This window comes from Cibotium barometz, chromosome 25 (genome assembly GCF_041138505.1).
Source record: "Cibotium barometz isolate CiBa-2024 chromosome 25, ASM4113850v1, whole genome shotgun sequence".
NCBI lineage: Eukaryota > Viridiplantae > Streptophyta > Polypodiopsida > Cyatheales > Cibotiaceae > Cibotium > Cibotium barometz.
In genome coordinates, this window is record NC_141070.1 from 52,796,645 (window position 1) to 52,810,630 (window position 13,986).

Below are 13,986 nucleotides of genomic sequence, written 5' to 3' on the forward strand. Positions count from 1 at the left end.
TGTGCACTAATTTACAAAGGGGTTTTTATAATTTCCACCCTAGTTTAATCTTTACACATGAATTTTTGATATGCATACTAATTTAGTTGTGCACATGTACACCTAGTTCACATTATAGTAGATATGGTCAAGGAGTCTAATTTAGCTTTAATAATTAATTTTATATAATCTTTGGTGTCCTCATGACCATCTAGCCTCAGTTCCTAAAAATTCACAACTATAATTCTCCTATCTTGGATGGTATAAACATAGACACTAGGTTAGAGACACAACAATGGAAATAGTTTTTAGGAAAACACTACCAAGGACTTCAACATGGGAGATGTACCTGGATAAGATTTTTCATTTTCTTAGGTAGTATTGTTTTTTCTTGGGTATTAATGATATCTTGTTATGGATTATGGAAATTATGGAAATATTTTTGTGGTATATTTTCCATGGATATTTATTTTTTATTATTTACCACATGGTCAGTGACTTACCACCAGGTATTGGTCACACCATGTTAGGTAGATAGTCGCTGGATATAATCTTGTGCATGTGTTTTTGATAGCAAATCAATGGTAGGGCTAGTGTAGGCGGCATGATGATGGTTTCACATTTTTTGGTGTGCATATTGGATGCACATTTTGGCATCACTATGTTTATGGCGATATTATATTTTATGGCGACATTATATTTATGCAACATTTTTATGTAGTGGCTTGGTGGCTGTCATTATCTTGTACATAAAATGGTGGCACACATATTTATTATGCTAGGGACATATTTATTTCAAATGGTTTATTTACCCTTAGTAGATGGCCCATCTTAATTCATGCATGACAATTTGCTAAAGTCAAGGCCGAAGGATGGTTCATATTACTTCATGCATAACACTTTCCTAAAGTTTAGGCGCAAGGCCCAAAGTGGGGTGTCAAAGTCATTTTTGGCTCACAAAGTAATTGAAAAAAAGATATCTAAATACACTTGCTTGAAAGTGTGATCCATCAAGCAAGTGGGGGGAGATTGTACCCAATGTGTGTGCCATGCATCTTCTCTTCTTTCATGTTCATGCAAGTTTATTTCTCAATAAGCTATGTGTTTTGAGAGAGGTAGAGTGAGCTTTGTCCAATATTTTATTGAATTTGTGCATGAGGACAACAACCTTCTTGCAACATATCCACGAAGCCCCTATAATGCATAAACATAAATGGACTTTATATGTTGATGGCCTCACTCTAAAAAGGAATAACACATATCACTTATGTGCAAAACAAAAGTGGACTTACATGTGCATGCGTACATGTGTTTGTGCACATGTTCATGTCCATGTATATGCACTACACATGTATGCGTGTGTGCATGTGCATGTGTGTGTATGTGTGTGTGTGTGTGTGTGCATGTTGAATGTGCGTGTGTGTGCGTGTGTGTGTGTGTGTGTGTGTGTGTGTGTGTGGCTTGAAGTCCTAATTTTGATGTTTTCTTATTATGGACAAGATATTAAGCTCTATGGACAATATGAAAGATGAGAAATAATGCTATGTTTGGGCAGATCCTCTAGAGGCATATGCTTACTTTAAGATGAATTTGACAGTCCCTCCATGATTGCTTACAGTTGGAGGACATTGCTTTTAGCCAGTTCAAGGTGTTTTTCCACTACTTCTAAAGTTCTTTGAAGATGGACTTATCTTGAGTCCATCTCCTATAAGTCATTGTTAATAGAAGCATGTTTTTCACCCAAAAAATAAATAAATTGTGTGGCTTGAAGACATCACTCTCGAGCAAACCCTCATATTACATGCATGTGGAAAGTATTTAAAAATAGATCTATTAGATGCTTTTGTGAACATAAGCAGCTATAAGTATACATACCTATAAGATAAATCTCTAACGGTCCTACTACTATAAGTCAAAGATACTTAAAGCATATAAACTGTATGTTTAGGTCTTGAACCACCCTTTCTATGTAAAAATAGGTCTCATAGGTAAAAATAGGTCTTGAACCACATTAATAACCTTATTACACTAAGGGTAAGTATGATATGGAGTGTTGTTGGTGAGGGTTTCATATTAATAACCATTGAGGGCTAGGCATTGCTGCCTGCTTAAATTATAGAGGGGTTTTAATGTATATTTCTGAAGGTTTATCTTCAACTTAGTAATGAGTAGTATACTGCTCTTTCTTTACCTCTTTCAATAGTGCAAAACTATTTTGCTTTACTTGTTATATATATTCTTGATATGTTAACACTTTTATTCAAATATAAAATGAAATCCAATCTCTACAAAGGATTCTATCAAAGTCAAATCCTATTGTGTGTGGCAATGGAAAAAGGAAACTAATGACTTTGTTTAAATTTGAAGCTTAATCATGGATTCAAAAGAAAGGTGACATGTATCCAAAAGCATAAATGATATCCATTTGAATACCCTGATCAAGAATGCTCTTTTACACGTGTATGATGTTATGTGCAATGTGGTTTCAAATGCTTTTATACTCTTGTATGTAAATCACATGGCATACCTCATTCGATAGCGATTCTTTACCTTATAAATATGATTTTAATAACCTTTCTTTAGCACTATTCTTATGAGAAAAGACATATCATCTGTTGATGGGTGCATGCTGCTTTTAGTTACTATCAAAGTGCATAAAATTTGTCTTGTGCAAGCCACTTGCAATATTTTCAACTAATTAATAGTAATCAAAAGAACACATTTGGGCTATAATTCTACATTATGGTGTTGCACCTTTTAAAAGTATATTCACTATTCTAAGATCTATTAGAAAACATATAGTAGAATGTTAAGCTTTACTAATGCTCCAAAAAGGCAAAATAACTAGATATTGCTCAAAATTATATAATAGATTGTAGAGAACAAATGGCAAGCATAATAGTATTCAAATTGCTTAAAAAGCCACATGTAACCACATCTTAGACTTGGATTTTACACAAAAATGATGTTATTTTAAAATTCAATATAACCATGTTTTTGCATCTTCTAAACCTAAAGAATTTTATTCATTTTTAAAAGAAAAAACGATCTCAAATCCTTTAGTAGTGCACTTTGAACGTATAAACATTATTTATAAGAGCTATTGCCTTGGAATCTCCCACTTTTTCCATGGTAACAAGCAAGTTGTCACAAGTTTATAAAATATCATCACAAACTTTTATCCTCCTCATTATTCTAATTAACCTTTTTATTTCATTCTAATTAACCTTTTATCCTCCTCATTATTCTAATTAACCTTTTTATTTCATTCTAAATTAATTCTAGATCCAATGTCATGACATGCTTCCATGTTTCCAACCAAAAACTTTCAGGTGTTCCATTATTATACTCTTTTTTATTGAGCTAAGGTTTAATCTTCCTTACTTTCAAAATTTAAGAAAAGCACGCATTAACATAAACACTAAAACTTTCAAACCAATAGATTGACAATCAACTTTCATAGAGTTGAATGCACTTGGAACCATTTGAAATTATATTTTGTTGCACATAATCTGTGTTAGTGACCTTTTTCTCTTGTAACAATTATTTACCATCAATGTTATATTCAAATGTTTGGTGTTTTCATGGTTGCACAATCACACAATTATCTCCCTAATAAATTTGTAGAATTTTCCATGATGGGTACACATGCTAAACTCCCAAGAGATCACAAAGTATGTAAAAGTAACTATTAATATGTGCAATGAAGACAAGTTTGGATAGAAACATGGGAACATCCTTACATGTATAAAGTGTGATGCTAGAATGTAAATATGTGAACATCACTATATATATAAAGGCTTGATGTTAGTCCCCTTTTCCCCAAGGGGTCATAATGTGGTAGTTCTTTGACTCAAATCCTCATTGCCTCCAACAACTCTAACCTAATGAAAGCCTGGGAAAATGAAATAGTTATGGAAATGGCATAATATATGTGTGTGTGTTTGTGGAGTGTACTACATCCTCTCTCAAAAAGAATTGGTGTGTGTCCGTGTGCACACATGTGCATGTGTGCTTGTGTGTATGCTTGTGCATGTGCGTGCATGCATGTATATGTGTTCATGCATGCATATGCATGTGTGTGTGGGTGGGTGTGTGGGTGGGTGGGTGCATGCATGTGTGTATGTGCGTGTATGTGTGCATGTACATGAGTGTGTGGGTACATGCGTGTGTGTGTGTGAGAGAGAGAGAGAGAGAGAGAGAGCATGTACAATCTAGAGAGTAGGTGACATTACATGTCTTTTGGGAAAGACTCTTGCCATTGCTACTCTAAAATCTATACACATTGAGCTAGACAAGAGCACCTAGTCATCTTTAAACTGTCTGTTTAGGTTTTGAACCACCCTTTCTATGTAAAAATAGGTCTCATAGGTTATCTAAAAATAGGTCTCATGGGAGTTTATAAGCATGGATTTCATTACTAGATTGCCTTCAGTTAATGCAAGGTATGATTCCATCTTAGCTATGGTAGATCACTTGATAAAGGTTACCCATCTATTCTAGTGAAGACTTCTATTACCTTGATGTTGCTAACGTCTTTTTAAAGGAAATATTCAAACTCCATGGATTGCCCAAAAAGGATTATTAATGATCGAGATGCAAGTTCACATCATGTTTTTTTTATTACATTCTTCAAAGCTATGGAACCTCTCTAGATCTTAATACTCCCTATCATCTGAGATCGATGGCCGGATAGAGAGGGTAAGCCAGGTGATCAAAGATATTCTTTGAGCATTCTATGAATGAGATTCCAAAAGATGGATGAATTATCTATATCTGATAGAATTTACTTATAATACATCTCATCATTGAAGCATAAGGATGAGTCCATTTACGGCACTTTACAAGATAAGATTATGTAGCACCATTGAACTGGTCTACATAATCTTGCTACATAGCAAATTCAAATCTTCCATTCAAAGCAAATCAAAGTGGAAGTATCAAAGCAAATGTTAGAGGCAATGGATCATCAGATGCAGTCTATAAAGAAGGATATCAAAGCTGCAACAATCGATAAAGAAGGATATCAAAGCTGCTCAAGATAGATAAAAGCAATATGTTGATCTACAGCAGCCTATTAGGGAGTTGTTGAAGAAGGTGATATGCTTGCTTCGTATATGACCCAAGAGAAGTTTTCTCTCCTTGGGAAAGTACAAGAAGCTATCATCTAGATATTGTGGATTGCATGTGATTTATGAGGATCGAAGGAGATCAAGCTTATGAGATTTTGCTTCCTCCATCCTTAAAGATCCACAATGTCTTTCATGTGAGCTTATTGAAGAATTATGCTTCAGATCTGAGTCATATATTGGGGCTGATGAGCAAGTTGCTTTTTCTACTTAAGGTCAAGTGGAAGTGGAGAAATGAGCAGCAGTTTTGGATGTCAAAGAAAATCCCCTCAAGAATAGGATCTCAAAGGAATACCTGATGAAGTGTAAGTTTTTCTCGATTGAGGCTGCTACTTGGGAGAAAGGGGAGGATACAGTAAAAGATTATGCCCAATTCACGAGGTAAGGACATCTAAGATCTTCAAGTGGGGGAGAGTATAAGAGCCTTTTACTAAGTAGTAAGTTTAATTGAGTGTGAAAAATAGTGTTTAAATGTACAAGCCCTCATAAATAAATATATGAATATAGAAAAAAATAAAGAAAACCCAAGTGTACACATGTGCACATAAGTATTGTGAGATCCCTGTTCCCACCGAGCAACGGATTTGGGGTACTAGCAGCGGAAGTAGCACTTCTCGCGCGGGACAGGGGTCCCACACTCGGGGCCTCATCCATGGATATCCGGACAAGAGACTAATCCGTCGGTTTTTTCTAAAACCGAACCCAAAAAAACTTCCTTTATCCGGAAAGCACGGACGGTTCCACCAAGATAACTTTTTACTCTAATGTAGTCAAGACCATTACTGATCAAACTGATCCGACTGCACCTACAAAGGTACTCGGTCAGATCAAGGAAGAAACTTGCACTTGGATCATTGGGATCAACGCTTTTTTCCCCATCAAGAGGCACAGCCGTTGATTCCTATCCATAGAACAATTACTATCCGGGATTTACTTCATCTATCGTAGCAACAGAAATTAAGTCTCGATTTACGGATCCATCAGTCCAGCCTAACCCCATCCGATCCCATGGGTTAGGAGCCAACCGCCCAACCACTGTAGTGATGGGATCCAATTTGGAATTTGGTTAGGTTTTGTCCCGGGTACCAAGGAAAAGAGTTCCAAGGCCCCCTAGCCGGAAGTTCATGCAAACATAAAACTAGCCACACCAGTTACACACCCAATATGAAATTGCCTTTTTCTTAGCATCAGCTAACTTTAAAACAATCCTTTAATGAAACCATAGTACCACTGATCACAATCTTCCAATTTATCCGGTTGATTCTTAATTTCCCATCATTCCTTCATCAGAGTATCTATGGCATCATTGGCAACTAGAACGCTCACCACCTGTCCACACAGGGGCCTTTTCAATAGTTCCTAGCCCATAATACTCGGCAATATGATCACTTATAAAATCAAGATGGACTCTCGTTGAAGATCAGCAAGATCAACCAACAGATCCATATAAAGAGCCATGGACTCATCCATTGAAGACCAGCAAGGTCAATCAACCAGATCCATGCCCGGTTTCACAAAACAACTCTTCCTCCTTGTTCCAATATCTTCCTCGACGCACGTGTGGGTATCCTAGGCGACCCAGAGCCCGAGCACCGTATGGTCAGCACCCTCTAGGATCCTTCGTAGGTGACCTAGCGCTTCACTCATAGGCCGCTTCCTTGGTCCCTCATCCACCGTACCGGAAGCTCACCATTTTAATCGAACCGAGGCTGGTCAAGACCTCGGCCGACCTTGCTACGCGAGACGTCCTCCATTGACTCTCCGTCAGTAGTTGCAACTTTATCAGTTAGGTCTCCACGACCTTAATCACAAGATGGTCAAAATGCTTCCCCAGCATTCTTGACATAAAACAGCCATTTACAAACAGCATTTACAAACAGGTTACAAATACAATTTCTATATTAACTCTCATTTTTCCACATTATCCCTCATTAATCCACATTACTTATTCCACATTCCATTTATATGTGTACTCATCCAATCACATCATTTTCCATCTCTTCACTTCAGATTCCTTCACATCACATATCATATATTCACATCCATATCCACATCCATACATCCACATCCACATCCACATCCACATCCACATCCATACATCCACATCTACATGCTTACCTCCATTTTCACATCCTCATTTATACATCCACATCCCATATCCACATTCATACATACACATCCATATCCACATCCATACATCCACATCCACATGCATACATCCACTATCACGTCCTCATTCATACATCCACATCCACATACATACATACATCCACATCCACATTCTCATTCACATCTATACATCCACATCTACAACCACATACATACATACATCCACATCCACATTCCACATTCCACATTCACATCTATATATCCACATTCACATCTATACATCCACATTCCACATTCACATCTATACATCCACATTCACATACATTCACATCCACATTTCCATCCACATCTATACATCCACATCTACATCCACATACATACATACATCCACATCCACATTCCACATTCACATCTATACAGCCACATCTACATCCACATCCACATCTATGCATATACATCTTCATGCATACATCCATTTTCACATTCATGCATCCACACTCCCATCTCCATATCCACACATCCACATACATACATCCATTTCCACATTCCCATTCATATAACCCCATATGCCTTCACAACTAATCTTTTACATCACATCCATTCTCGCCCTATCACAACCCATATACATCTTATCCTATCACATACACTTCTTACCTCATCCCATACACATCTTATCACATCTTAATTCATCTTATCACCTTCTAACTTATTTCATAAGCATCTTATCACCTCTTATCATATCTTATACACCTCTTATCACATCCTATCACATCTCATATCTATTTATAGAATACAAGAGAATTCTTATATTTGATATAAGATTTCTTTACACATTTATTTATGCATAAATTCTATTTAAGGAGATTAATACTTTCGAAGTAAAAATCAATCTTTTATGCATCTTCCTATGCATAAATTCATTTTAAATGAAAATGACACTTTTGAATTAAATTTCAATCTTTTATGCATTTTCCTATGCATAAATTCAATTTAGATGAGAATGATACTTTTGAATTAAAAATCAATCTTTATGCATCTTCTTATGCATAAATTCAATTTGGTAGGAATTACACTTTTAGAATAAAAGAATTTCTCTTATGCATCTAAGTTATGCATAAAATCCATTTATGATGAAAAATCACACTTTTAGTATAAAAAGAATATCTTTTACATATACCTCTATGCATGAAATCCAATATGATAAAAGTAACACTTTTACAATAAAATAATCAACTTTTATGCATACCTCTATGCATGAAATTCAATTGTGATAAAAGTAACACTTTTATAATAAAATAATCAACTTTTATGCATACCTCTATGCATGAAATCCAAATATGAAAAAAGTAATACTTTTATAATAAAATAATCAACTCTTATGCATACTTCTATGCATGAAATTCAATTGTGATAAAAGTAACACTTTTATAATAAAATAATCAACTTTTATGCATACCTCTATGCATGAAATCTAATTATGATAATATAAAAATCAATTTCTTTAGGATTACAATGAATATCTTTCAATTCATCTAGGATGATAATTCCTAGAATATGGTAGGAAGTCCTCTTTTTATGCTTTGAATGAAATTATTTTATGCGTAATTTTTATAAAAATTTTACCGTAGCTCCGCTGCTATGACTGATAAATCTCAATTTTTCTAAGGGATAAAGCTTATCATTAAGAAAATAATTAGAATGATCCCTAATTGGATCATTAATCCACAATGGATTAAATCATCAATATACATAAACTAAAAGCATAGAAAAAAGCCATTAACTTGGCCTCAAGCATAGATTAATCTTGGATTAAGGAAAAACTTTATGAAAAGCTTCATTTGGATTGAGAATGGGTCATAAGTATGACCATTACTTGAGTGAGAGAGAGAATTTACATAAAAACCATTTGAATTAAGCATAAATGGAAATTTATGTAATTCTTAACTATCATTAATCAATTTACTTAAATAGCATTCATCAAATTATGTAACTCTTCACTACCATTCATCAATTAACTTCAATAGCATTTAAAAACCATTCCAATTAAGCTTCTCAAGCTTGAGAAGGGTTGAGAAGAGAGAAGCATTGAGAAATTATAGAAAAGATCAAAATTTCACCATTTACCTTACAATTTGCTTGATTCTTTGTTCACGGTAGAGGCCCCCAACCGATCAATTGGTTAAGTATGTTGATGGAGCCACCAATGGGGATTGAAAAAAGAGGGAAGCTCTAATTTCTTCAATTTGGAGAGAATTTTAGAGAATAGTATAAATTAGCATTATTTCAGCATAACTCTAGTATAGTAAAATTCTTCTATTTTTTTCAAAGGACTCATGTTCTATTTATAGGAGAGGGAAGCTCTAACCAAAGCTAACTGAATTCGAGAATTTTTCAAATTCAGTTTGGTTGAATTTGGACTAGATTTGGACCTAGTTTGGTTACTTTTTGATTCGGTTTGGTTCCATTTTGATTTGGTTTGGTTCAAGAGAGAGGAGAGATAAAAATATCACATTATTTTTGAGTTTAAAACTCATTCAAGCATGTGAAATATGCACCTCCATTAAAGAACTCCCCTTCCTTACATATGTGTCAAAATGGAATCATTATACCCAAAATATCTCATATTTTTAATATTGCTCATAGTTTTTTACTAATAAACTTTGTACATTTTCAACTCTTCATCTTGTGTGAGCATTTACTCATTTTTGGATACCCAAAATATCTCATATTTTTAATATTGCTCATAGTTTTTTACTAATAAACCTTGTACATTTTCAACTCTTCATCTTATGTGAGCATTTACTCATTTTTGGGTATCTTCTTTTACAAATTGGATTTATCTCCTCCCTACACATGGATTGATGCTATTGGCCCATAAGAACCTTAATTGGACCATAATCCAAAAATTTCTGAAATTCTAGACCCTTAGGCTAAGGTCCTTTATACCCATTTCCAATTAATTCCAATTGCACATTAGAAAGTTCTTTTTGAATTTCTGTTTCAGGGGAACTTATTTTAATAAGATGAGATAATTTTCTATCCAAAAATATTAAAAATCTGAATATTCTCTCTCTAGAATATTTTCTCTCTCTATGCCAAAAGAGGCAGAGACAAGATCTCTTATATTTCTGAAGAGGGAATTGATTACAGGGGAATATGCTGGACATTTTGAGAGGCTGGGGAGGAATCTTACATTCTCTCCCACTTGAAAAATGCGAGATATCCTCATCTCGCAAACTTGGGATAATTTCGCAAGATGCACGAATATGAGACTTAGAGAAAAATTTAATTAAGATTAACCACCAAAAAAAAGTCTCAAAGAGAGCAAGATTCAAGACAAGAACAAGATTTCAACTTTATTCATTCTTGGAACATATACAGTAAAGATAGAAGAACTCTTTACACTTTCATAAGCCCGTCCATCATATGGTCACAAAAGCAGCACTCACAAGCTGTGCACGTATAAGGTAACTCATCTATGGGAATATTTCTGCTGATTATTGCCGCACCTATCTCAGTGGTATGAGGTGATCTAACAAAAGGACCTCTGAGAGGCAAGCCAAAAACGGGGTAAAGGCATATCTTCTGATGAGGAAGAAAACACGCCAGTAAGAAGACCCGCTCAGAAAACCCAATATGCCTTGATCTCATGACGCAGTAGTATCGGGGACCTAAACCCAAAGCTTCAATAACAATGGCCAAGCGGACATTGTTACGAAAGTGCTGCTGACCCCACGGTGTTACCCTAGTTATGTCTTGATAGGTCCACCATTTGGTTTGAGCTACAGAAGTTCCTAGGTGAGGAAAAAGTGAGCGCTCATACTGTTCTATAAAATCCTTCTTCACAGACTCGCTTGCGTCTTGAAGGTGAGAAATCATCATGGATAAAACTAATTCCTGTTGCCAAGCCATGAAGGAGATTAAGAAAGAGATCGATGGAAGTAAGATTACTGTGAGCGACAAGTAAAAGTTACGACTTATATAAAGGAAGGAGCTAGCGTAACTTAGAAGCCAACGGTATCTTGCCATTGAAGTTTTACCATCTTTCCAAGATTTGGGTTTGGCACATTTTTCTATAGAAGGCATTAAGAACTTTGAGATGAGGAGATAAAAGAAGCTCACCTACTTTCTTTGAATTCAGATAAGGCCCACAATATCTGGGGGATAACTTCTTATACTCGCGAAGAGATAAAGAACTTCTTTTGGGCCGTACTCGAATGAAGACCAACACCTTGGTATCCAAAACACCGATTTTTACTTCTGAACTCATTGTTCTGAATCCTTAAAATAGGTGGGACTCCTGAGAGGGTATTCTGGGTAAAGGTCTTCCTTTTTTTAAAAACAAAATCTTTCTTTTATTTTAGAGAGAGAATAATTATAAGATCAAAAGGGAGGTTCTTACTCATGTATACCTCGAAGGCTAGGGGAGAAATCTTACATTCTACCCCACTTAAAAAGAGCGAGATGTCCTCATCAGGATAACTCATTTTCTTAAGATCCAATTTATTCTGGGGTTCCTTATATTCCGGTCAACCCAACAGAATATGGGGATAAATATCCCTTATATAGAACTCATCATTAAATAACAATTCATTCAGATCATATCTTTAACACGATAATGGTCCATTAGACCGAAAAATTTCCTTCTGAACATTCCTCCACGGGAATTTTAGTTAAGCAAGTTCTCAAGTTGTCATCCCCTAACTTGATCTACCGTCTCAAGTATTAACAGTAGCAATTTGACAGCACAATCTACTAATCTCATAGTGATTTGCTGAAATCATTTTCATCATTTATCATTACAGGGACTCGTCCCAATCATCCACATTGTGGTTTCGCTCAGCTTATTACATTTCAACCCATTTTCAGGGATCATCATTTTTCAATCAGAATCCAAATCAATTCATCAGTTCCCAAACAGAATTAAAAATCATATCAACCACATTCGAATTCATCAACTAGATAGCATTAATGATTATAATTTCAAGTCTTAGATTTACTCGTATATACTGCCGGTAAAGAGCTGCAGTTATACCCTCGGTATATACGGTTAGTCATGATACTTGGAATTATAAGGTAAATACTATCATGTCTAAGCCTCAAGCAAGTCAGGGTTCCATATAATTGCGGTACTTCCATTTGAAGACTCAATTACTAATTTACGAAATTAGTTTGAATATCAATTTGTATGAATTATATCACACAATTAAAACCTTTTTGTGCTACTTGATAAATTTTTGACATATTTGGCTTTTCAGTTGATCTTTATTAGCCAATTCGCTCTGATACCAACTGTGAGATCCCTGTTTCCACCGAGCAACGGATTCGGGGTACTAGCAGCAAAAGTAGCACTTCTCGCACGGGATAGGGGTCCCACACTCGGGGCCTCATCCACGGATATCCGGACAAGAGACTAATCCGTCGGTTTTTTCTAAAACCGAACTCGAAAAAACTTCCTTTATCCGGAAAGCACGGACGGTTCCACCAAGATAACTTTTTACTCTAACGTAGTCAAGACCATTACTGATCAAACTGATCCGACTGCACCTACAAAGGTACTCGGTCAGATCAAGGAAGAAGCTTGCACTTGGATCATTGGGATCAACGCTTTTTTCCCCATCAAGAGGCACAGCCGTTGATTCCTATCCATAGAACAATTACTATCCGAGATTTACTTCATCTATCGTAGCAACAGAAATTGAGTCTCGATTTACGGATCCATCAGTCCAGCCTAACCCCATCCGATCCCATGGGTTAGCCAACCGCCCAACCACTGTAGTGATGGGATCCAATTTGGAATTTGGTTAGGTTTTGTCCCGGGTACCAAGGAAAAGAGTTCCAAGGCCCCCTAGCCGGAAGTTCATGCAAACATAAAACTAGCCACACCACTTACACACCCAATATGAAATTGCCTTTTTCTTAGCATCAGCTAACTTTAAAACAATCCTTTAATGAAACCATAGTACCACTGATCATAATCTTCCAATTTATCCGGTTGATTCTTAATTTCCTATCATTCCTTCATCAGAGTATCTATGGCATCATTGGCAACTAGAACGCTCACCACCTGTCCACACAGGGGCCTTTTCAATAGTTCCTAGCCCATAATACTCGGAAATATAATCACTTATAAAATCAAGATGGACTCTCGTTGAAGATCAGCAAGATCAACCAACAGATCCATATAAAGAGCCATGGACTCATCCATTGAAGACCAGCAAGGTCAATCAACCAGATCCATGCCCGGTTTCACAAAACAACTCTTCCTCCTTGTTCCAATATCTTCCTCGACGCACGTGTGGGTATCCTAGGCGACCCAGAGCCCGAGCACCGTATGGTCAGCACCCTCTAGGATCCTTCGTAGGTGACCTAGCGCTTCACTCATAGGCCGCTTCCTTGGTCCCTCATCCACCGTACCGGAAGCTCACCATTTTAATCGAACCGAGGCTAGTCAAGACCTCGGCCGACCTTGCTATGCGAGACGTCCTCTATTGACTCTCCGTCAGCAGTTGCAACTTTATCAGTTAGGTCTCCACGACCTTAATCACAAGACGGTCAAAATGCTTCCCCAGCATTCTTGACATAAAACAGCCATTTATAAACAGCATTTACAAACAGTTTACAAATACAATTTCTATATTAACTCTCATTTTTCCACATTATCCCTCATTAATCCACATTACTTATTCCACATTTCATTTATATGTGTACTCATCCAATCACATCATTTTCCATCTCTTCACTTCAGATTCCTTCACATCACATATCA